The sequence below is a fragment of the Sus scrofa genome, chromosome 11 (genome assembly GCF_000003025.6).
Source record: "Sus scrofa isolate TJ Tabasco breed Duroc chromosome 11, Sscrofa11.1, whole genome shotgun sequence".
Lineage (NCBI taxonomy): Eukaryota > Metazoa > Chordata > Mammalia > Artiodactyla > Suidae > Sus > Sus scrofa.
Genome location: NC_010453.5, coordinates 52,927,945 through 52,953,293, shown reverse-complemented (window position 1 = coordinate 52,953,293; position 25,349 = coordinate 52,927,945). Strand labels below are relative to the sequence as shown.

Below are 25,349 nucleotides of genomic sequence, written 5' to 3'. Positions count from 1 at the left end.
ACGGCAATTATCGCACCTTTTCCCAGTCATTGTTTTCCACGCTCCGAAAGCCTTAGAGCGCTCTGCTTCTGTGTTCTTTCAAAAATACCCAGAGCCCCGTTGCCTTCAGGGAAGTATATTTGAGACTTGTTCTCCTGCCTCCTGGCTCGGCTGCCTTGCAAGTAAAGCCACTCTTTGCTGCAGACCTCCCATCTCGGCGTTTCGGGAATGCTGTGCATGCGGCAGGACAAACCCAGTTCGGTAACAACTACTTTAACAAACTGCAGTTCAAATTAAACATGATAAAAGACTTAAGCTTTGGGGTGGTAGTCAGCTTCATATATTTATCTGAAGCTGGGGAGGTGAGCGAAAGCAAACGCGAGAAGATATTTTAGGCATAATTAAGGTTCCAACTCAGGAGCGTTGAGTTATTCAAAAGAGGAGATGATTCTGCATGAGCCTGACTTAATATGGTAAAAGCCTTGAAAGGAAGGCCTGGGTTCCAGCAGACCGCAGAGGACCTGCTTACTGACTCTACCATGTTGGAGAAGCCCGCTGGGCTTGGACCTGTGGGGCAGCTCTAAAAATTGAGACTGGCTTGCTTATCAGTGGCAGCCTCTCTGCAACATCTAGCAAAAAGCCACGGCTCTCAGTCAAGAAATGAAGGGGCCAACTTCCTATGTAAGCCTGAGCGAGGATTCGTCCAGCCTCCGGATGAGAATGCTGTCCAGTTGACACCAGCAGAGGAACCAGGTAGGCTGGGCCCATACCTGACCCATAGACAATGTGAGATAGTAAATATGTTAAATTGTACTTACATGATAGTTTATTATGCAGCAGTATAAATGTAATATATGAGCTCCTCACTGCATGTAAGCATATATATATTTTAAAGCATATATATATATTAAAAACAAACTATATGTATGTTTTAGAAATAGGAATATAAATGTTGATATTGTCTATAGTTTGCTTTTTAATCCTTCCTCCCTCCTTCCTTACTTCCTCCCTACCTCTTTGTCACCATGGGGTGGGAAACCTTAGAAAATAGCTCTGGAGGTATTTTAAAGTTTGTCAGGATACTGTTTGGCTGAGAGAACCAATAAATAACAAAACAAAAAAATCTCAGATTTGCAGGAAAACCTGTTTTCTTAAGACTTCATAACATTTAGAAAACCCTTAGGCCAAAACAAATACTTCCCTGTTGCCTCATAGAGACCCTTATGAAAGGTGAGTACACAGCTATCAGGCTGGAATTCACACCTAATCAGTTCTATATTAGAGGAATAAAAATCTCACACCAAAGAAAAATAGGTGTGAAAGCAGATTATGGGAAGAAAAACATAAATATATTCATTTTATCCTTTCTGATCCTTATTTCGTCCTGGAGTCTAAGGGAACGAAAACAAACTGCCTTTTAAAATATTATTTTCTTAAATATTTATTTTGTCCTTTAAGATGTTTCTCATCTCAAAAATTGTCTTTGGAGAAGAAAACTTCTAAAATATGCCTCCCTTACTTTTCTAATGAAGCAGCAAGTCTGCCTGCCTGCAGTTATTTAAGGGTTTTACTGCTAATTATGAAAGAAAGACGACAGTCCATGAAAAAAAAAATGTGAAAAAGTAACAAAATTTCCAAAATCTTAAAAGTGCCTTATATGTTCCTGTCACTGATCTGTGGTTTACTGTATGTGCTCTTTTAAGGATTGGTATTTTAGTCTGCTTAACTCCTGGGCATAAACATAAGTCTATGCCATTTACTATTATTTTCCCCTTATCCTGACTTTTTGTTTGTTTCTCTTTTATCACCTGAATTGTATCACTCTGCCAGAATTCCACTGGGTACATATGTCTATGCTCCACATTTGGAGACAGAACCAACATCACGTCCCTAGCTCCTGAGGTCATAAATCAGGATAATTGTTTGCCTTAAATAATTTGTGATAAAGAGCCTTTTCTGGTTTGGATACTCGGAATGGTATCAGCTTTGGTCTAGTTAAAATATTCTGTTACGTGTTGGTTAACCTTAACATAATATTTTTCTTCTAGAGTTTCAAAAAATTCAAGCTTGCAAGTACCAAACTATTCTCATTTATGCACTTAATAGCAACAAAATATTCAAGATGTCCAAAACTGAACTCATCATTCTGAGCTGTTTGGAACAATCCAGTTGCCCAGCCCAGAAGCCTGATGCTCATTCTGGGAGTCCTATACATCCCAAACACCTCAGTCTTCCTTAATTTCCTATTTAATTCATCACTGACCCCATCCATTTGCCATTCAGATAGCTCACACTTTAGCCCCTCTCACTCAGTCCCAACTCCCTGCCCTTCCTGAGTTTAACTTTGGCAGAAGTATATTTGGCCCCATTCTCTAACAAAATCCACAGTAACACACACGTGAAGGGGCAGAATCAAGTCACAAAAATAGGTAAAATTTTGTCAAGCGACTTTATGTTAGTGTCTAATATTTTAGAAATATTGTGAGTCTGGGGTCAGTAATTCAGTGGGCACATCATTAAAATGATATATTAGTAATAATTTAGAATTCAAATTGTCAATAAAACTGTACGAGCTAAAATTCACTGAACAATTAGTATATGCAATTTAGATCCATTATCTCATTTCATTCTCCTGGTAATCATACCACATCTTGAGAAAAGGTGGTATGGCCGTGGTTTAGAGCCTAGACTTTGAGGTTAAACTGACTGAGTTTGAGTTACAGCTTTGCTATTTAAAAACCTGTGTGCTCTTAGACAAATGTTTAAGTTCTTTGGTATCTGGTCTTTTAACATAAAATGGGGATGATGATATGTGAACTTACACTTGAAAGGATCTTTCCTGCGATGTAATACACACTGAATAAATATTGCATATTTTTATTACCTTTATTATATAATTCTTGGAGACTCACATTTTAAGTAACATGTCCAAAGCTATGCGGTTTGTAAGGTGCTATAAATTAGGTTAAAATTGAATGTTTACTGTAGAATACCTGATTTTAGTCTGACTATTTTACTGCCTTCCTACTGGTATAAAGGCTTGAGAGTACAATTATCAAACTATATGTTTTCCATTTTCAGTAAAAAATATTTTTCATGTTGGCTTTTTGTCAGATTATTTTTGTCATAAAATTCATGACATTTGAGGTTCCTAAGCATTACATTAACATTTTAGAAAGCCAAAATAAAATGTTGACTGACATTTCCCTTTCTTGCTACCACCTGGAAAAAAAAAGTGAAAACAGTATTTATTTAGCTTTGATCTGTCCATTAATCAAGACCGAAAAAATTTGTCTATTGGGAAATTATTTGCAGTTGGTATATTTAGATATTTACATTTATAAAGAAATAACATCAAAATATTTGGAATATGATAGATCTTCTTTTGGTTAAATATTATGCTCCTCTGACCAACAATGATTGAAGGTTTAATAGATTATTTTCTAGCATTTAAGTTTCAAATAAACAGAGGTTCCCATTGCGGCTGAGCAGGTTAAGAACCCAAGTAGTATCCATGATGATGCGGGTTTAATCCCTTGCCTTGTTCAAGATTTAAGGATGCAGTGTTGCCTCAAGCTTGTGGCATAGGTTGCAGCTTGGATCTGGTGTGGCTGTGGCTGTGCTGTAGGCCAGAGCTGCAGCAGCTCTGATTTGACCTCTAGCCCAGGAACTTCCATATGCCACAAATATGGCCCTAAAAATAAAAAAATTAAAAAGTTGAATAAACAAATGACATCTTGAATTTCCATCTTTGCTGATTATTTTACCTTTAAGTGTCTTTATCAATTCCTACTATTTGAAGTTATGACAAGATTTATTTCCTATAATGTTGTTTATCCTTATGTCAGTGTGCAATGTGATCCGGGTCAGGAGGCAGGGATGGATGACATTGTTAATGACACGTAGAGTAGGTGTAGGATGGTTTATTGTGGAAACCTAGAGGTGGGGGCTAGAGGGATGCATGCAGCCTCTTGTACTTCCATCATCTCACAGTGTTGTGCACTTAAATCAGGCATGTGGGAAGTGCTGAGGGGAGGGAGACCCTCGCCTTCCCTGCCCCTCTGCCTTTTGTATAAGGAATTAAGGAACAAGTGGCCAAGCCATTCTGAAATAAAGGAAGTGTTTAATCCTGGGGAATGGCTGATTTCAGAAATTAACATCAATATAAATTTTCTTTTTTTCTGTTTATAAATGTCTTGATGTAGAACTATATAATGGATCTGTTTTCATAGTTGGAAATAGCAAAGTTCACAACAGTTAGTTTAAGCAGAATTATTCACACTTATTCAGGCAGATCCAGAAAGTCATACAGCCAGAAAAATTACCCAGTCATTCTGCTGGAAATGATCACCCAAAAAATCTCTAGCAAAGCAAGGCTGGGAAAGGAACTTTTGGTGGAGGGACACTGAGTGACTTACGTCAAAAAGTGGCACACTTTATATATGCTCCCATTCCATTGACACATTGCCTCACATGACCTCAAGAAGGCTGGGAAGTAGATTTAAGCAGGGAAGTGGTTATAGTGCTGTTACTATGGGGAAAGAGCTGGTGGGTAGATCATATTCCCCACTATAATCTTTCAATTCCGTTCCAGGAACTTTTCTTGCATTTTTTCAGTACTTTTCTAAACATCTTTAGATCTTCTTCTCTTCAAACAGCACCTAAGGCCTTTTGTTTTTAATTTTCTCCCTTTATGCCATTTTTTGCTTTGACATTTATGAAAATTTTTCTTTACACAATGTCTGTTATATTATTTATTAGCGCCAAAGATCTACTTCCTTTTATTAATCTTGCCTTTGTACAATGGTTGTAATATGTCTCATCTCTCAGTCTATTAAAACTTCTAATCCTCTTTTCTAGGGGCATTTATAGGAGTGATTCTAGGGACAAATGATAGTCCCTCTCCCCCATCTGCTCTCAAAGTCACAACTGATTGGCATGAAATTCTTTATCAGCCCTTATGGACTTTTCTGATGGAATAGGTGGCTTACTTGGTGGGGTGACCCAGATCCTCATCCCTGAGTGATCTTAGCTCTGCATAACATTGCCCGCCTTGGGCCCTGATGTACTTGTCAATTTGCCATCAGAATTAGAATGGAGAATTAAAGGCACACCAAGTGATCGCCTGGGTGCTGTACATATTTCCTGATCCCGTTGTGTGACAAGTGTACCTCTTTCCAGTGATTGGATTAATTCTCCCTGAATGGTAGGTGACTTCTCTCCGGACTGTTGCTATCTTGAAACAAGAAGATTGAAATGAATGGATAGGGAACAGTCTTAATTTGAGGATTAATGGAACTCGTGTTCTAGCACTTGGTAGAAACATTTCACCTCTAGGAACTACAACTCTACGCCTGTAAAGCCCAGAATTGCAGGTTTTTGAAAGTAGGTATTTGCCAGGTGGATTACTGACTATTGTTAAAAATGCAAAGCCCAGGCTGAGTTTCACAGAAATTAGACTCAGTTCTGAGATTTGCATGCATAAACTTTATTGGAAAGGGTTCCTGACATCAGAGACTATAGGAAATTTAAGGAAATAGAATTCACTTGAGAAACAATTAGATTTTAGTTAATCCCACTGAGACTTCTAAAATTATTGAAATATGGATTGTAGTGGACTAGTCGTATTTTGTCCAGATTTGTCCTCCAGAACCCAAACATTAGTTTTCCAGCTAATGGGGATGTTAGCAGCCAGCATTCTCAGCTAAGTCCTTCTCCCTCTTGTCTCAGATAAAGTAACATCTAAAAAGTCACCTACCTCTTCCTGGGACAGCCCCCAGCTAAACACTGATTAATGATTGGGTGTGAAGATGTGAGATCCACAATCAATAGAGAATTAGCTCAGGCTTGTGTAATGGTGACTGCAGCTTCCCATTCCCCTCTGCCGTGTTCTCGACTTCCTGTCCCCCAGGTGTGGATCCTGCGAGCACAGCCTGGTAAACTTCATTCATGTCAGTACGGATGTCAGGTCCCTTTCTCAGGGAACTCGTGTTCCTGAGATTTCTCTGGCACAAATCTCCACACTCATTTCATGAACCAAGTAGATCTGAATGTGAAAGAAATCTTTGACAATGCTTTTTTGTTTGTTTTTGAGAACTTTTATTCATGGATAAATATGAAAGGCTACCTAACTTTTTGGTGGTAAAGTACATTTTTTTCAGTCTGCACGTGAGATGGGAAAACAAGATCAGCACTCTATCGTACATGGATATTCACTTCATTGTCTTATTTTGGACTTGTTATCCTGCCATCTACTTTTGTTTCTAGATTGCATTGTCTCCTGAAGAGAAAATGTTTACAGAGAGTGTTCTATCTTCTGGCAGATATTCTGCTTTCTAGCATCTTCTGATGTAGTTAGAAAAATGCATGACTTGTTCCTTTAGGTAGATTTTTAAACAGTTTTACACACATCTTATTTTGTATATGGTGCTCCCCAATTCTTTGTCTCTTTATAGTTCAACAATAAGCTAAGTGGTCTTCTTCTTGTTTTCCCTCTAAAGCCTAAAATTCTCTACTGTCCTTTAGATAAAATGTAATATAAATTCTAAAAAAAAAATTATTTACATTCCATAAATTCTAACCTAAAGATGACTCAAATTTTTCTACCCAGCAAATAATCATGGAATTATATATATATATAATTCATATATATATATATATATATGAATTTGAATATAGGAAGTATATATATATATTTTTTTTTGGCTGCCATGGAATCTAGGAGTACTTAGGCCAGGGATCAGATCTGAGCAATGCTGGATCCTTAACCCACTGTGCTGGACTGGAGTTCAAACCTAAGTCCAGGCACAGAGGTGTTGCCAGTCCCACTGCATCCAACTGGAACTCCAGAAAAAAGTTATTGTTATTATTATTATTATTATTATTATTATTATTATTTTTTTTTGCTTTTTAGGGCCACATCTGCAGCTTATGGAAGTTCCCAGTCTGAGTCAAATCAGAGCTGCAGCTGCCAGCCTACACCACAGCCACTGGAACTTCAGATCCTATCTGAGCTGCTTCTGAGATCTACACCACAGCTCAGATCAACACAGGATCCTTAACCCACTGAGCAAGGCCAGGGATCGAACCCATGTCCTCATGGATCCTAGTCAGGTTCATTACCACTGAGCCATGATGGGAACCCCCAAGGAAATATATTTTAACAAGACTTTTGGAAATAGAGAGTAAGGAATGGGTAGGAGCCAAGGGCAGCAAAGAATGCTTTATGGACCATTGTTCTTGCTAGTAATTATGTACTAAACAGCAAAACAAAGAAAAGCTTAAAATAATGAAAATTTTAAAAAGTCTAATTCTAAATTAGATTAAGAAATCTAATTTCAAATTCTAAGGCCTTGGAGCATTTGCTATTACTTAATTTAACTGTCTCAATGGTTTAAAAAATATATACAACTTGCAAACTCTACACCAACTCTTTTTAAGTATTGGAAATTCATTTACCGTTATGATTCAAGGAAGCTCAAGTTGAGTTTCTCCAAACAGTAACTACTGGAATATTTTTTTTCTTTTTACCACATTTTAAGTATTTAATAATGGTTTATATCTGGCCTTAGAAACTTTTCAGTCCTGCAAAGACAATTTCTCATGTGAAATTTAAAGACAGCATTAGGGATAGAACTGCTTCTGGTAATGTGGTCTTGACTCCTGTTTAGAAGATATGCTTTATTTATGTAAAATCATACTTCTCAATCTATATTTATAATCCCCAATTTTATTTTATTTATTTATATTTTTTTAATATATGGTTGCGCCGTGGCACATGGAGGCTCCCAGTCTAGGGGTCCAATCGGAAGTGTATCTGCGGGCCTGTGCCACAGCCATAACAATGACAGATCCTACCCGAGCCGCATCCGTAACCTACACCACAGCTCATGGCCACGCTGAATCCTCAACCCACTGAGTGAAGCCAGGGATGGAACCTGGGTCCTCATGGAAGCTAGTCGGATTTGTTTCCACTGAGCCATGATGGGAACTCCCCATAATCCTCCATTTAATTTGGTAGCAGCAATTTTTCTAGCACAGTTTTCTGACATTCAGAAAGCATTTACTTTCAAAGCCCTTTGTGTGTCTACTCACTTCAGGTAGGATCTTTACAAGCATAACTCTTTCTGAGGGACTTCTGTGTGTTTGTGTGTGGAGTGAGGGTGGAGGGTTGACTTTTAAGTAACATTTGAATGTGAGAAAATATGATAAATTCATAAAATCTGATTTCCCTCAGAGAGTCACAGTGGCTTACAAAGCACAGATATGAGACCATGTAACTGGCAGAAAAATGAAAACATTTATTATTATTAGATTCAATGTTAGTTGGTTATTTTGCAAACTACATTAATTATTAAGAAAAGAAAAACAATAAGGTTTCTCTTAGAAACCAGTACTACCTTTGCATACATAATGTAGAGAATATACTGAACGCTGTTTCAGTAGACGTAAAATTTTATTTCTTAAAAATTTTCTGTTATTCGAATTCCCTTATCATAAACTCTGCCTATACAATATCTGAAGATAATGAGCATAAACTATCATATTTCTGTAAAGAATTTGAGCTTTTAAGTTTGAGGATTATGCTTTTTTGTTGAAGTAAAACTTCAAATATTCTAGATTTAGAGCTATAATGAAAGAACTTTGCTAAAGGTATTCCTTTAAAGTGTTTCATTCTTTAACCATATCTGAATGTCTTTGATTTTGAGTTTTTTCCCTAGCATTTGAATTTAGTCTACATTTTAGTTTCATGAGTGACTTATCAAAAGTAAGATTTCGGAGTTCCCATCGTGGCTCAGTGGTTAACGAATCCGACTAGGAACCATGACTTTGTGGGTTCGATCCCTTGCCTTGCTCAGTGGGTTAAGGATCTGGTGTTGCCCTGAGCTGTGGTGTAAGTTGCAGCTGTGGCTTGGATGCCGCATTGCTGTGGCTCTGATGTAGGCCGGTGGCTACATCTCACATTCGACCCCTAGCCTGGGAACCTCCATATGCCACGGGAACGGCCCAAGAAATGGCAAAAAGACAAAAAAAATAAAGTAAGATTTGGTCGGGAATTCCCTAGTAACCTAGTGCTTAAGGAATTGCCATTGTCATTACTGTAGCTCGAGTTTGATCCCTGTCCCAAGAACTTCCCCATGCCATGGGCTCAGCCAAAAAAAAAAAAAAAAAAAAAAAAAAAGAAGTTGTGTTTTTTTTAAAGTGAGTTTACTCTTGGGAGTTCCTGTCATGGCTCAGTGGTTAACGAATCTGACTAGGAACTATGAGGTTGTGGGTTCAATCCCTGGCCTTGCTCAGTGGATTAAGGATCCAGCATGGCCATGAACTGTGGTGCAGGTTGCAGACCCAGCTTGGACCTGGCATTGCTGTGGCTGTGGCATAGACCATCGGCTACAGCTCCATTTAGACCCCTAGCCTGGGAACTTCCATATGCTGCAGATGCAGCCTTAGAAAAGACAAAAAAAAAAAAATTACTCTCAGCTTGATCCTTCAATAGTAAAAAAACAAACAAAAAAAACCCACTCTTCATTCTGTGTTTAAGGAAAATCATTCCTGTATTATTTACTTTCTAGGAAATGACTAATGATGTAGGAAGTCCTTTGGAAACCTAGAAACTTGTTATTTACAATGTATATGATAAATTTTATTTTTTAAAAGTTTATAGAGAAACTTTTTTGCAATTTATATAATATCAATTTGAAAATATATATTCTCTAATATATTTTACTTAACTCTTATAACAGTTGTGGCTAAAATAAAGTTGAAAAATCAGACCCATCATGTAGATTTCATAAAAGATACTCTCACTTCTTTCCTTGCCCAATAACAACTTTGTGTGTATGTGTTAAAGTGGTTAAGCTGATAATTTATCAGCAAATGCCAAACCCACATATTTGAAAAGATCTTCCACTATTAAGGTAGTATCACATTATTCACTGAACAGAGTTTGCACCATATCCCACCCACCCCATCAACATCCTGGAGCAAGGAACCTCCATGGAAAATTCTTCCCCAACTAAATTAGGATAATTGAAAAATAATCCTTAGGAATTACTGAAAAAAAATGGACATTTAATTTTTTATTGTAGTTTATTTACATTGTGATGCAATTTCTGCTGTACAGTAAAGTGACTCATTTATATGTATTGTATATATATGAATTATATATATATGCACACACACTTTTTTGGACAAGCGATTTTAAGTGAGAAAATTTAATTACAAATTAATCAGCTGCAACATCTGTTTTTTTCAGATGTTGTAGCCTGAAACTCAGTTGATATCTACTCTTCTTTCATTTCTATCAACTGAGGACAGGACATGATAAACCAGAATCAATCTACACGTTAAAATAATCAACTGGACAGATTTGTTATTTGGAAGGAAGCAGTGGGAATAAACAGTTTGAGTAGGAAAAAGAAGATTAGACAGGAGATAGTGGGTGGAAGAAAATAGGGACAGAGGCTCTACACAAGTGAAAAGTAGAGTTGATTTTTTTTTAAAGTTATGATTGCTTACTTTGCTATGCAGAAACTGTTTAGTTTGATGCGTTTTGTGTATCTGTTTTTGCTTTTGTTGCCAATGCTTTTGTTGTCGTATCCATGAAATCACTGCCAAGACTAATGCCATGAAACTTTCCCTTTAAGTTTTCTTAAGAATTTTACAGTTTCACATCTTCACAGTTGAGTTTTTAATCTGTTCTAAGTTTATTTTTGTGTATTTTTGTATAAGGTATGAGTCCTGTTTCATCCTTTTGGATTTGGAAATTCAGTTTTCCCAGTAGCATTTATTGAAAAGATTATTCTTTCCCTATTATATTCTTGGCACCATGGTTATAGATCAGTGGCCTAAAAATGTGAGTTTATTTCTGGGCTTTCTATTTCTGTTTCTTCAGTTTATATGTCTGTATTTATATGGGTACCATACTGTTGAGATTACTATAGCTTTGTAATACATTTTAAAATTAGAAGTGTAAGCTTTCACCTTTGTTCTTCACTCATTACTTGGCTATTCTGGGTCTTTTGTAACTGCATTTGAATTAAAAAATTTTTTTGGTTATGTAAAAGTTTCATTGAACTCTTATGAGGATAAAATGGAATCTGTAGATCATATTGGTAGCATGGATATTTTAACAATATTAAGCCTTCCAATCAATGAACATGAAACATCTTTCAACTTATTTGGGTCTTTAGTACCTTTCATCAAGACTTTTTAGTGTACAGATTTTTAGCTTCCATAGTTAAGTGTATCCTTAAGTATTTAATCATGTCAATGCTGTTATTAATGAGATTGTTTTCTTAATTTCCTTTTCAGACAATTGTTAGTACATAGAATACAATGGATATTTCTTTTTTGTACCCTGCAATTTTACTGAATTCATTTATTCTAAGACGTGTTTTTGTTGTTGTTTTGTTTATTTGTTTTACTTTTGGAGTCTCTAAGGTCCTGTGTATATAAGATCATATCATCTGCAAACAGAAATAATAAAATTCTTTTCTGATTTGGATGCCTTTTATTTCTTGCCTAATTGATTAAGGTAGGACTTCCAGTTCTGTGTTTAATAGAATTAGTGAGAGTGGCCATCCTTGTCTTATTCCTGATATTGAAGGAAAAGCATTCTGCTTTTCACCATTAAATAGGGTGCTAACTGTGGCCTGTCCACATATGGCCCATGTTGAGCTATTCTTGATTCTAGGGATAAATCTCACTTGATCATGGTGTGTGTTTCTTTAAACAAGCTGTTGAATTTGGTGTTCCAGAGTTGTGTTTAACTTTTGAAACTATCTTTAGCAAGAATATTGGTCCATACTTTCTTATCTTGTGGTATCCTCATCTGGCTTCAGGGTAACACTGACCTCCTCAAATAAATTTGGGAGTGAACCTCTCCAATTTGTGGGATAAATGTCAGAGGATTTGATGTTAATTCTACCAGATTATTTAAGGACAAGTTAAACAGTAAAGCCAGCTGATTCTGAGTTTTCCTTTGGCAGATTTTTGATTACTGATTCAATCTCTTTACTTCTTATCAGTCCGTTCATATTTTCTATTTCTTTAAGATTCAGTCTTAGTAGGGGTTTGTAGGTTTCTAGAAATTTAACTAATTCTTCTAGATTGTCTAAGTTGTCATATAATTATACATAGTAGTCTCTAAGGTGCTTTTATTACATTTTTATCAATTGAATCAATTTGCAGTAACTCATCTCTTTTGTAATTTATTTTAGTCATTCTTTTCTTGGTTATTCTAGCTAAATACTTGGCAGTTTTATCTTTTCAAAGAACCAAGTCTTAGTTTCATTGATCTTTTTATTTTTCCAGTCTATTTCATTTATTTCTACTGCAGTATTTATAGTTTCCTTCCTTCTGCTAACTTGGGGGTTGGTTTTTTCTTTCTATAGTTCCTTGAGATTTAAGTTAGATTATCTGAGATCTTAATTCTTTCTCCATGTAGGTGTTTATCACAGTGAACTTTGCTCTTAGAGCTGTTTTTTTTTTTTTTTTTGGTTGGTTTGGTTTTGTGTCCCGTAAATTAGGTATGTTGTATTTTCATTTCATTTGTCTCTTTTTTTTTTATTTTCTTTTTGATTTCTTCCTTGGCCCATTGGTTGTTCAGAAATGTGGGTTTAATTTCACAACAGGGGAAGCAACAGAATGAAATGATAATGCAGAAATGGAAGATAATCTTTGTCAAGCACATGTGGGATAAGAAATTTCTACAACTCGGTAGATAGGGAACTCCTACAACTCAGTAGCACCAAAACAAAAACAAATAATCCAGATAAAAAAAAAAACACAAAGTATGTGAATAGACATTGAACCAAAGAATATATATACATGGCCAACAGATATAGGAAAAGTTGTTCAGCATCATTAATCATCAAGGTAAGGCAAATAAAAAAACACAATGAGATATGACCTCATAACTGAAAGGCTATTAAAAATGGTGGTTGCTGGTGAGGATTTAAGGAAATTTGAACCTTTATACATGGTTGGAGAGAATGTGAAATGGTATGGCTTTCATGGAAAACAGTATAGCATTTCTTCAGAAAATTGTAAAACTGCCATATGGTCGAAAAATACTACTGCTGGGTATATATCCAAAAAATTTAAATCAGAATTTTGAAGAGAGTTGTGCACACTTATGTTTATCTCGGCATTCTTCCCAATAGCCAAGGTAGAAAACAACACAAATGTCCTTTGACCAATAAATAAAGAAAATGTGGCATATGCATATAATGGATTATTACTCAGATTTTAAAAGGAAAGAAATCCTACTACTTGGGACACCATAAATGGATCTAGAAGACATTATGCTAAGTGACAAATACTGCGTGATTCTTATTGGAACTATCTAAATAGTTAAAACTCAGAGAGGCAGAGAAGAGAATGGTGATTGTTAGGGAATAAGGGGAGGAGTTACAGAGAATTGTTTCTCAGTGGTTATAAATTTGTAGTTACAAAAGTGAGTAAGTTCTGGAGATCTATACAACTTTAATATGATGTGCATTTAAATGCTTGTCAAGAATATAAATCCTCATGCAAACTGTTCTTAATACACACACACAAATGAACACAAAAAAATATTTTGAAGGTGATAGATACCTTTATTACCTTATTTGCGATAATGGTATCAAGGATGTATGCAACGGCCAGACTTATCAAACTGTATATACTGAATTTGTACAACTTTTAATATTGAGTATACTCAAAGTGTGGGAAAACGATGGAATTGGTTTACACTACTTCCTGTTTTTTAATATATGATGACTATCTAAAAATAAGGTGCTGTGTCTAAGATAATGAATGATACTTTACCAGCATTACAGAGATTCAAATTAGAGCTAAATTGGACACATAGATATTTAATGTGTCCTTTCTCTAACACTTTAGTAACTTTTCAGTAATTTTCTAATGGGATTTTAAGATACCCACAAAGTCAAAAAAACACTTAAAAGTGCCATATCTAAACTTTCCATTAAATTAAGTATTTTGCAGTTGTTCTAAAGTCTAAATGATTTGGCAAATGGCAGCAAGTTAGATGTAGGATTTCTGTTGCTTTGTCGTCTGGGGACTATGCTAGCCTGATATGCTTCCTCTGCAGCTGAAGTGTGCTTCCAGTAGATGACTTCTGCAGTCGTTATCTTTGCTCTGTTGGAGTGGACATGTAAATCAAGTCTGTCTGTTTCCCTTTCACATTGTGCTTTTAATTCACTGTGATAGATTTTGTCTTTCAAGTCATGCCAGATCTGCTGAGATTGATGTGCTTTTCATCTGTCATTCTTTTCATACTGTTTGATTAAATTGGGTCTGTTGCTTTCAGAGAGACAGACTAAGAAGCCTAAGTGGCCATTTCTAACTCAGTTGTGTAATTCAACTTTTTTACTATCCATATTCTAGTCATTAGCCTGAGTTTTCATACAAAGGAATTACCATAATCTGTAAATTTGTCTTCTAACATCCTTCGAAGATAATTCAAAATAAAATATCCTAGTTCATATTCGTGGTGTTTTTACACAGATTGTGAAAAATATATTTGGAGGATAGATTTTGAATTTTATTATGTACCTTTGGAAAAAGACTGGATTTTACCATATTAAAAATATAAACATATTTCAACAGGAGAAGTTAGGTCATTATATTACAATTATTTTTCCTGATATTTAACTGAAAAGTCTATTGACTTGACTAAATATTACATTAATGTCACAATTTTTATAAATAAGCTTAAAAAATAAGAGCCAGAGTTTCTAGTTCTGCTAATTAGAGCTAAGGCCAGATTCTTCCTTTTTTGTGCTTTACTTATTAATCTGTAAGATGAGAGAGCTTAATTGAAAAACTGTAAGGTTATTTTTAGCTCTTTAAGAAAAAAATCTATGTTCGGGTTATCCTGTGTCTTTGTGTTTATGTATGTTTCTACATAACCCACTCTCTGGACAGGAAATTCAATAGAGAAGAATTGAGTTACTTTCATAAAATATTTTGCTTCAAAGATTTATTTTGCTGTTTCCTTTTAAAATGTTTACATGTATATATAAACTCTAATCTTTGTTCACATTATCTCGAAATTTTGACAAAACTGGACTCAAAATCTTAGTTCCCACTTCTTACTTGCTATATGATCTTGAAACATTCTTTGTGTCTGTTTACTTAAATATATTGCCATATATCTACATATGAGAATAATGACTCTTAGAGTTGATATGATTTGTGTAATGTAGTAGGCAGGACACAATACGTGTCCAGGAGATTGCAGTTACATTAAAAATCATAAAGTTTGATATGTAATCTACAAATGATTTTATAATACCAATTTTCTGGAAATGATGCTTTATCTACAAAACCTGCTTCATGCAGTTTATTCTTTCTTTTATGATAAAACAATACATTACTAGTTAATGGCTCTAGGAGGTTTCTACTGACAGAAAATGCCATAATACCTCATTACTGTTCAGGTTGAATTATTTGAAATATATGTAATGTGTTTTATATTGGTCTCAAACTCAGTGAGAAAGATTTTGTAGATTACTTGGTGTATTTAATATGTGATTTATTTTCTGTTGAAATAAAGAGCTAGTTTCTGATTTCTGTCTTGAAAAACCTAAGCAAAAGAGTTTAACCTTTCTAATGATGATAATACAGGTAAAGTTGTGGACTCTTAGTAACCACCTGCGTTCTCAGAATTTTTTGGTATAATGGGCCCAGAATTTTTTGGTATAATGGGCCCGTAGGAATACCAAAAAATTCCTGGTCAGCCAGATAATCGAGAGACCTGGTATTTCTTATGTCCTTACATTCCTAGGGCCCAGAGAAACTGGTTTCTTAGGATTTTGGAAGGAATAAATCATCAGCTAGAATATGTAGAGGCATATATCCAGTGATGTTATAGTAATGTTTAACCACTGGTTCTCTGGAAAAGAAAGTCCGCATGTATATATATACATAGATGTATTATACATTTTACTTATCAATAGGCTATGTCATACCCATTTTACAAATAATGCACAATCCTGCTTATTATAGATTCCATGTAGTCCAATGATACTCAAAAAGGTTTTTTTTTAATTGATTTTGCCTAGCTCTTGTATCTGTAGCCAAAGGATGGTTGTAATTGAAGAAATAATTCAGTTCCATTGGAAATGTTGGTTGATATTTTCATTTACATTAGTAAGATGAAAGTGAAAGTATGAAAATGCATGTCAGAACTTCTTCCAGAGTCACGTGAATGGCTTATTTGTTACATCTTACAGTATTCTCTGAATACAAAAAAAATAAATAAATAAAAATCCTCAATTTTTGAGCTATTCAGAAAGTAAGATCTATGTATGATATAATTTAGTATTATCTGCATTAATATTTCATCCATTACTGAATTAAATCTAGAAAAGTAAAAAAATAAAGCCCTGATTTATAATGTTTTCTAATTTCTGTGTCCTGTTAATTTTAAGATATCACTGAATGCAGCCTTTTGCAGAGATGTGCTGTAGCACACCACTATATAATATTTTTATCAAACAGGAACAAAAGTCATGAGTACTCTTAAAAGCGTATAAAATAGTAAAGTATAATAAATAGGAAATATTGCATATTTGATATGTTTATCTTTTTGTAAAATACTTTTAATGTCATATTTTCAAATTTTACTTTTTCATGATGGTAATGATTGGCAAACTTCTCACAAAAATTTGTGTAAATCCTACCACTGTTCCTCATGGGCTGAAAAATGCCAGTCCCAGCTCACCACCCGGCTACTATGAATGTATAACTTCCATGTTTAGCTTATCAACTCAAGGAAAAGTACTTCTCTAACATTCTGGCATGTATTAAAGTGTTACCTTTGGTCGTATTTGTTAATTCTAGTTATATACCTTAGCCACATAACTTTAGGAACAACAAATATTTTACCTAGGGAACTCTCAATGAAACAAAGTCACATAAATAATTAACAACATGCATATTTTAGAAATTATAATCTTAATGCATGAGGAACAAATTAAATATTTTAATATTTTACTGATAATATTCCAATTTTGTTTGAGACTCTTCCTCAAGCCTCAAAGTATATTTTTGATCTATCTGGTAAGAAATTGGACATTTCTTAAATAGGGATTTTTTTGTAAAAATATAGTGATATCATGGTGTGGGAAATTGTGATTATAGTGGTTATATGTATATAAAACCATTAATTGCTGTAATAAACATGACTGAAATATTTATACTGATTTGTATAGTTATATGTAGCAACAATGTTTTAGATCTATTTTTATCATAACATCTTTTGAATCCCAAATATATATTTTTCATCATTATATGTTGAAGTTATATTAAACAACAACAACAAAATTTTAGTATAACAAATTGGAATTATAACTCTTGGGTATTGTAAATATTTGTTCCATAATTGTATAGTGTGGAAAAAAGAAATAGAAATTGTTGTATAAACAATATTTAATTGTTTGTGAGTTTCTAAAACTTTGAAACTTGTGAAGACTAAAATTTATATCTTGAAATGAGTCTGCAATAAAAATTTAAACTGATTAGAATTTAACATGCTTACCAAAGGATATAAATGCATTAGTATAGTTATTTGCTATTTTTTTGCTGAGGCTTTTGAAATATTAATATATTAACAAATTATGAGTTGAATTCCATAAAAGGGGGTATGCAAACCATAAAATCAATATTATGGTTTCCTATAGTTTAGTAATCTTTTTCTGATTAGTTGTAAAACTCATTATCAACTCTTATTTAGAGATTTTAAAGTGAGCAGCCTTGAGGTATTAGACAATGCAATGGCACAGGCCACCTGGTCCTCAAACTATAATGTTATTTATTATTCACATAGGTTAATGGAGGGATTAAATACATTTTTGTATACACATTTACTTCACATTTACTTTCACTCCAGAGTGAGTACCACTCAGAGCCTCATGAATACAGGTTATAATGTTATTATTTTAAGGATTAAAATCAGTCATGCATATAAGTAATCTCTTATATCTGCCTCATGACTTAGGTAGAGTCCTTAAATGTGTTTTTTCTTTTTACCTGCCCCTTGGATTACAGATAAATTAATTCACATAGGTAAAATCATAAAATAAAAGAAATATTATGTTCATGTCTTTCCTCTTGATAATTATTTGATAATAGTGAAGTAATTATGAATCCAGGCCAGTTAGGGCAAAAATACTGGGTCCTCCACTTCTAACGTGAGCAATTATTCTATACACTTTGTACCTTAGTTTCCTCATCTTTAAAAGTAGTATAACAGTTCCTTTCTGGATTACTCTATGTTAATTACTTACAACATTAATTGGTAAATACTAAGTTCTCAGTAAATGTTTGTTCTTGTTAGCGAGGTAGGAAAATCATTTTACATTCTGTACAATGGACAAGATTTCTTGAGGGTGATGAATGAGAACTCTTCCCTGAGCCTTAGAAAACATTCTTGAATTACCTATTTTATAAATAATGTGGCAAATAGGTGCTTGGATATTTTCCTTGTGTATATATCTTTGATGAAAATATTGTCTCACAGAAGGAAAGCTCTGTATTAAAACAAATTCTTGACCATAGTGTAAAATAAGGAAATATCCAATTTTAAAATAGCAGCATATGCTGTGTATCTCTAAACATGTTGGATACAAGTGATATGTTCTTAGATTATACATATGATCTCAAGATCATATAATGATAATTTAGAGAATCATTAAGTATTTCATGAAGGACAGAGTGAATGAGTTTATCTTTTATTTATTGTTTGTTATTTTAGAAAGCTTAGGCAAAAAAATTACAAAGCATGATTGAGAGGGTAGGTTAAAAGTATAGTGTTTGAGAGAGGAACACTTTTTAAGAAAAATTTTTTGAAGAAAGAAAAATACAAGATACTGAAAAAGCCTAGAAAATTGTCAATCGGAAACATTACAGTAGGTAGTATTCTGTAAAATGGCAAACGTAAGCAATGAGTATAAACAGTAATCCTCTGCAGTTAAGGACGGATACCTAGATATTCAGTAGTAACTTCTCTGATTAAAATAAATATAAATTTACATGTTGCCATGTTGTAAGGACATTAATGGAAAGCACAAAGACCATTGTAAAAACTAATTACAGAAAATCGCTTCGTGTTGTATGTTCTTTGTATTAATGCTTGGTTAGTTTCAAGAAGCTTTATATAATCAAATATTATGTTTTTAATTCAGTGGCACAGAGACGGAAACTTATGTTCTATCAGAAAGCTTTTTCTTCTCCATTTCATGATCTTATGTTAAAATGGATAATAGAGTATGGTTCTGGCACAGGGATAAACACATAGATCAATGGAATAGAATTGAAGAGTCAGAAATAAGTCACATGTATACTGTCAAGTAATTTTTTCCAAACATTCCAAAATTGTTCAGTGTATCAAGAATGATCCTTTCAACAATGGTACCGAGATGACTGGAAAGCCGCATGCAAAGGATAGAGGTAGAATCCTTCCTAATGCCCATATACAAAATTTAATTCAAAATACATCAAAGACCTGAATGTAAAGAGTTAAAATTACAGAGCCCTTAGAAGAAAACAGAGGTAAATCTTCATGAGTTTGAATCTGGCAAAGGATTATTAGTGATCTCACCAAAAACGTGTGTAATAACAACAAATGGACTTAACCAGTAAAATGTCTCTGCTTCAAAGGACACTGTAAAGAAAGTAGAAGTATGACCCACAGAATGGGAAAGTATATTTTCAAATCATATATCCAATAAAGAACTTGTGTCTAGAATATATAAAGAAGTCTTACAACTCAACAAGAAAAATACAATTCATTTCAAATAAAAAAGAACAAATGCTGTGAGCATATATTTTTCCACAGAAGAAAAGCAGATGGCCAATAGCACATGAGAAGGTATTCAACATCATTAACCATTAGGACAGTGAAACTAAATACAGTGAAATATCGTCTCAGACCCTAAGGATGGCTAGAATGAAATTGAATTGAAAAGTCAGATAATAAGTGTTAAAAGTGATGTAGAAAAATTAGATCTGTCATACTACTGATAAAAATGTAAACGGTACAACATCTTTGGAAAACAAGTGACAGTTCCTCTAATGATTAAACGTAGTTATCAGGTGACCCTGCAATTCCCGTCCTAGCTATATACAAAAAGGAATGAAAATATATGCCAAACACATGCACACAAATGTGGACAAGAATATTTATAGCACCATTACCAGTGACACTCAAATGGTGGAAACAGCATAAATATCCATCAAAGGATGGGCAAGCAAATGTGTCATAACCATAAAATGGAATATTATTCAACCCTAGAGAGGAACAAAGTACTGACAAGCATACTGCAACTTGTGTGAACCTTAGTCATAATGAAGAAGTGATTCAAGGAAAATCCATGTATTATGATTCCATCTATACAAAAGTCCAGAGACAAAGTAGATTGATGGTTGCTTAGGGCTGGTGGTGATGAAGATCGGAAAATAAGAAGCTGATAGCTTACATTCTTTTTGAGGTGTGAAACGTTCTAACACTTATTGTGTTGGTTGCATGTATCTGTTACTATCCTAAAAATCATTGAATTTTACGCTTTAAATGAGTGACTTATTCAGGACATGAATTATATTTCAATCGAGTATTTCAACAAAGAAAACAATATAAAGGACGTAGACATATTTGCTAACCCCACATAGCATACTTTTAGTGCCTAAATATTCATGCATTATATTGAAGATTGGAGTAACAGTATCATTTTTAGAAGGTCATCTTTAGAAACCTCCATGATGTGTGACAGTATTCTCCAAAAGTGTATTTTGACCAAGTAAACTATGATATGGTTTCCTGCCTCCCTCCCTTCCTCTCTTCCCTTCCTCCCTTCCTTCTGTACCCACAGCATATAGAAGTTCTCAGGCCAGAGATTGAACCTGCACCTCAGAAGTGACCCAAGTCACAGCAGTGACAGTGCCAAATCCATAACCCACTGCACTAATAAGGGAAGTCTGATGTGATTTTTCTTAATCTAGTATAAATAATTTAAGAGTAAGAAATTTCGAGAACTACAAAAGACAGGATAGCGAGAATGTTAGAAGCATCAATTCTCAACTCAAATTTCATTCAATTGTTACTTGTGTGACTTCCGACAATCTTTTAAACCTAGCCAGGGCATGAGTTTCCACCTATTTTTTAAGTTGGAGATAATACTTCCAACTCATATGTTAGGTAGTAAGCTAATACATGTAAAGCATTGAGAGGGTCTGCCAAATAGCAAAGATTCACTAAGTATCAGCTGTTAGTATATTATCTGGCTACAGGAGAAAATCAAAGTTAGCTTTGGTATTCCACATGTACATAAATGTCTATACTTTCTTATATATATAAAGAAATCTAAGAGGCCGCTCCAGGATTAATCATTATGTTCAGGCTCGAAGAAATATGGTTCCTATCAACATTAGGAATGTGTGAAGAAAGAATAAAAAATACAGCCTAATTCTATGGCCTTTCTCATTTTTCAGAAATCAGTTCCTAGTTTTGTCATTACTCTTATTGTGGTTAAAAAAAAATCTACCCTCTTAATAGTACTTAGGTATTAAATCTGGGAAAACACATACAAGATCTATATGAAGATAGCTATAAACTTCTGATGATTAAAATCAAATAATAAATTAATGGAGAGAAAATCCATGTTCATACATGTTAAGATACCAGTTCTCCCCAATTTGATCTATAGATTCAGTGCAGTCCCTTCCAAAAAAGCAAATTATTTTATGGATATTGACAAAGCCTAAAACTTAAGTGAAGGAATAAAAGTATCAGAATAGACAACCAGTAGTAAAGTAGGACTAAATTGGAAAACTACCACTACCCAACTTCAAGATACACTATAAAGAAATAAACTAACAAGCCATGAAAAGACATGGAGGAACCTTAACTTCATAAAGACCCAAGCCAGTCTGAAAAGTGTACATACTGTATATTTCCAGATATATGACATTTTGGAAAAGGCCAAAACTATGGAGACAAAATTTTTCAGTAGCTGCTAAGGGTGGGGGATTGGGAGGGGTAAGCAGGTGGAACAGAGAGGGTTTTTAAGGCAATGAACATTTTCTCAATGACAGTATAATGATGGTTCCATGTTATATTTTTAATCCAAGTGCATAGAATGTACAACACAGAGTGAGTTGTAATGTAAACTAGGGACTTAGGATGAATGAGGAGTCAGTGTAGGTTCATCAGTTGCAGCAAATGCACCAATCTGGTGGGGAGCATTGACAATGGGGGAAGGTATGCTTGTGTGGGAACAGAGTATGTGTGCAGTATCTCTGTACATTCTTGCCTATTTTGCTAAGATCCTAAACCTGATGTAAAAACAAAGTCTTAGAGAAAACCATCTCACTCTAGAAGGTTGAAGCCCTGTTTGGGGATTTTGTAAGTTGACACTACTAAATACAGGTCAAATTTAATTTGTCAGAAAGTAAAAGTAAATATCCAGGTGGGTTCAGTTAAGAGAGTGAGTGAGATGTTAATAATTAGTGAGATGTTTGTTTCTGTAAAATCTTTATGAAAAATGTAGCATTTATGTTGACTCTTGAGTGATGGTAGTATTCTTATAGCCATGGAAGAGATGAATATTTAAGTAGTTCAGGTGATGAGCACAGGAAAGAAACAAGAATAATGTGGCCTCTAATAACATTAGTACACTACTGTATAATATACTATAATGTAATAGCATATAATTTTCTATATTCAACTATCTGAACCCTAGCGATATAAAGTAGTGCTTGTATTAGAAAAATATGGCAGCTCTTTCAGTCTCTTTAAATTTGCCAGTTTCACTGTGTGGGTACATTCCATAACAGAGCAAACATAGTCGGTTAGATGTACGGGTGACTGGAAGATGCAGTGAAGTGTAAAACAGGTTTGTGCTTTATGGTGATGCCTGGGGAACCTGTTTCCCATCTTAAAGACGTCAGCTACAAAGTAGGTCCAGTCAATTCTCTCCGTGCAATTTTGACAGATCTTCACCACAGGAAAATGTGGACATTGAAGTATTTATATAAAACATTTGGTATTTACATTTGGACAACTCAGTGTTTTGTGAAACACTATGTGTAACAAATTCATTGTTAGACAATTTGTCCCCTGTGCTGCTAAATGCCATCCCCCCCTAAATACAAATAGAGGGGCTAATTCAGTGCTCCATCACTTCAAACATGCAGGTTTAAAGGATCATGAATGTTATTTTTATTTTGATGATCTGATGTCACCATGAAATTCCTTGATTCAATTACATACCTATATATCAGTGCCTCACTTTATTGACGCAATATGCATATATACACATATGGGAATATGGGTATAAATCCTGCAGACATTTTTCTGCAGAACTCTTTCAAAACCATCTTTATTTATTGCTTCAGAATGTACTAGGGAGTTCCCATTGTAGTGCAGTGGTTAACAAATCCGACTAGGAACCATGAGGTTGCGGGTTCGATCCCTGCCCTTGCTCAGTGGGTGAACGATCCGGTGTTGCCCTGAGCTGTGGTGTAGGTTGCAGACACGGCTCGGATCCCGCGTTGCTGTGGCTCTGGCATAGGCTGGCAGCTACAGCTCCGATTAGACCCCTAGCCTGGGAACATCCCATATGCCGCGGGAGCGGCCCAAGAAATGGCAGAAAGACAAAAAAAAAAACCAACCAACCAACCAAACAAACAAAAAGAATGTACTAATGTTAGCAATGTACTAACAAGAATGTATAGGCCACAGATTAGCCTTGTGTTATAGTTATTTATCTCTTTGCAGTTTAATTAAAATTTTCTAATATTTAAAGAAATTTTATTTTATTGGGAAATATATATATGGAAGTATTTAGAAATATATAAATTTTACTTCTAGAAGCAAAGATAACATTTAAGTAATTGGAAACATTGTATCATGTGTTACTGAACGTTAATTTAAATCCTCTTTCAGAAGTCGAGCTCTCTCCTTTGTGACCATCACCTCCAGTGCCTGTATGAAGGCCAGGGTGGCAGGTTATCTGAAGAGATCCAGGTGGATTATATTTGCTTGAAGGGAATTAACCTTTAAAATTCCTCCCTTACCTTCTTTTCCTAAGTACACTGTAATGCAGACAAACCTCACAGCATGATGTGCGTTTTCCCTGGGTCAAAGAATAGTCATATGGCATGCAAAATGTAATTATGTTCAGCAGGATAAGGTAATTGGAATGTGCATAGAGAGATATTTTATCACTTTTCTCTGCTGTTTACAGTCTTGTTATTATATTTGTTCTTGAGATACGGGAGAAGTCGTAATAACTGAATCTCTTTACAGCAATCAGAAGAGCTATTCCCAGTGTTCTGTGCTCCAGCTGTATCAGGTGGACAAGAAAATACAGAAATAAAATATAATGTGGGGCTCTAGCCCTCCTTCACAACTAGCAATGTACCTCATAGGGCTCATCCAGTTACTTTACAAAAATGTTTTTCTCTGAGGAAAATTGGGGAAAAAAATTAAAATACACTGGTAGAGAATCTTCTGGTTTCAGCTTCTGCATGTAAAGATCCTTAAAATGCTTACTCCTGTACTTGTAAGAAATGACTAGACAGACTAAAAAGACTAAAAATTGGAGACTTTTCTCAGACCTATCAGAGAACTGAGATTGCTGCAAAAATCATCACCCTGACATTTCAAAAAACAGGCAAATCCTAAGTCACAGCTGAGATCTGCTCACCTGGGACAGAAACTTCTGGAATTATAAACTGGTAGGAACACCTCAAGCCTCTAGATGCTGAGCATGGATCGGTGAGAGTGAAAAACACCTGTGGTGGTGCAGATTGAGTAGTTCCCTCTCAGCAAGTTCACCCAACTTTGCCTTTCGGAACGTTACCCAGAATTCAAGAAAGACCTCGTGGCCCTCGCAGGTGAAGGTAACCGCTGTGAGCCATAGCCATGGACTCTTGTACTAACAAATGCCTGCTTCCCAGACTAAGAACTGGGTCAGAAAGGAAAAGAGAATTCCTTCCCACTTGAGCCCCATCTTGCCTTCTGTTTTATCTAAGGCTGGGGCAGGGGTGGGGGAAGCGGGGGAGACAATCAGCAGGGCACTCAAGTCAAAGAAATAACTACAGTCAGAGACTGGAATTCATTCAGATTACAGAACTTTGTTCTTCTACATCAGGTATCACACTAAGAAAGCGGCAGTATAGTAACAGTGCATTACAGGTGGGAGACATCACACAGGATTGCTCTAAGAAGCAGCATATAGGCAACCCCAAAGAAAAACACAAAAATAAGTACACTAGAAGAATTAGAAGCTCTGGCACCCCTATCTACAGCAAGCATTAGAAAAGCCCAACTCCTATCCAACTTAATGAGAAAGTTCTCC

General features: G+C 34.9%; 1 long non-coding RNA gene across 1 annotated transcript in view; it reads left to right on the top strand.

Annotated features, from left to right (window-relative positions):
- Positions 507 to 25,349, top strand: part of LOC110255835 — a 542,938-nt gene continuing 518,095 nt past the window's right edge. The window contains exon 1 of the long non-coding RNA XR_002336710.1: positions 507 to 732. This is a non-coding gene — a long non-coding RNA (uncharacterized LOC110255835). The remainder of the gene's footprint in view (positions 733 to 25,349) is intronic.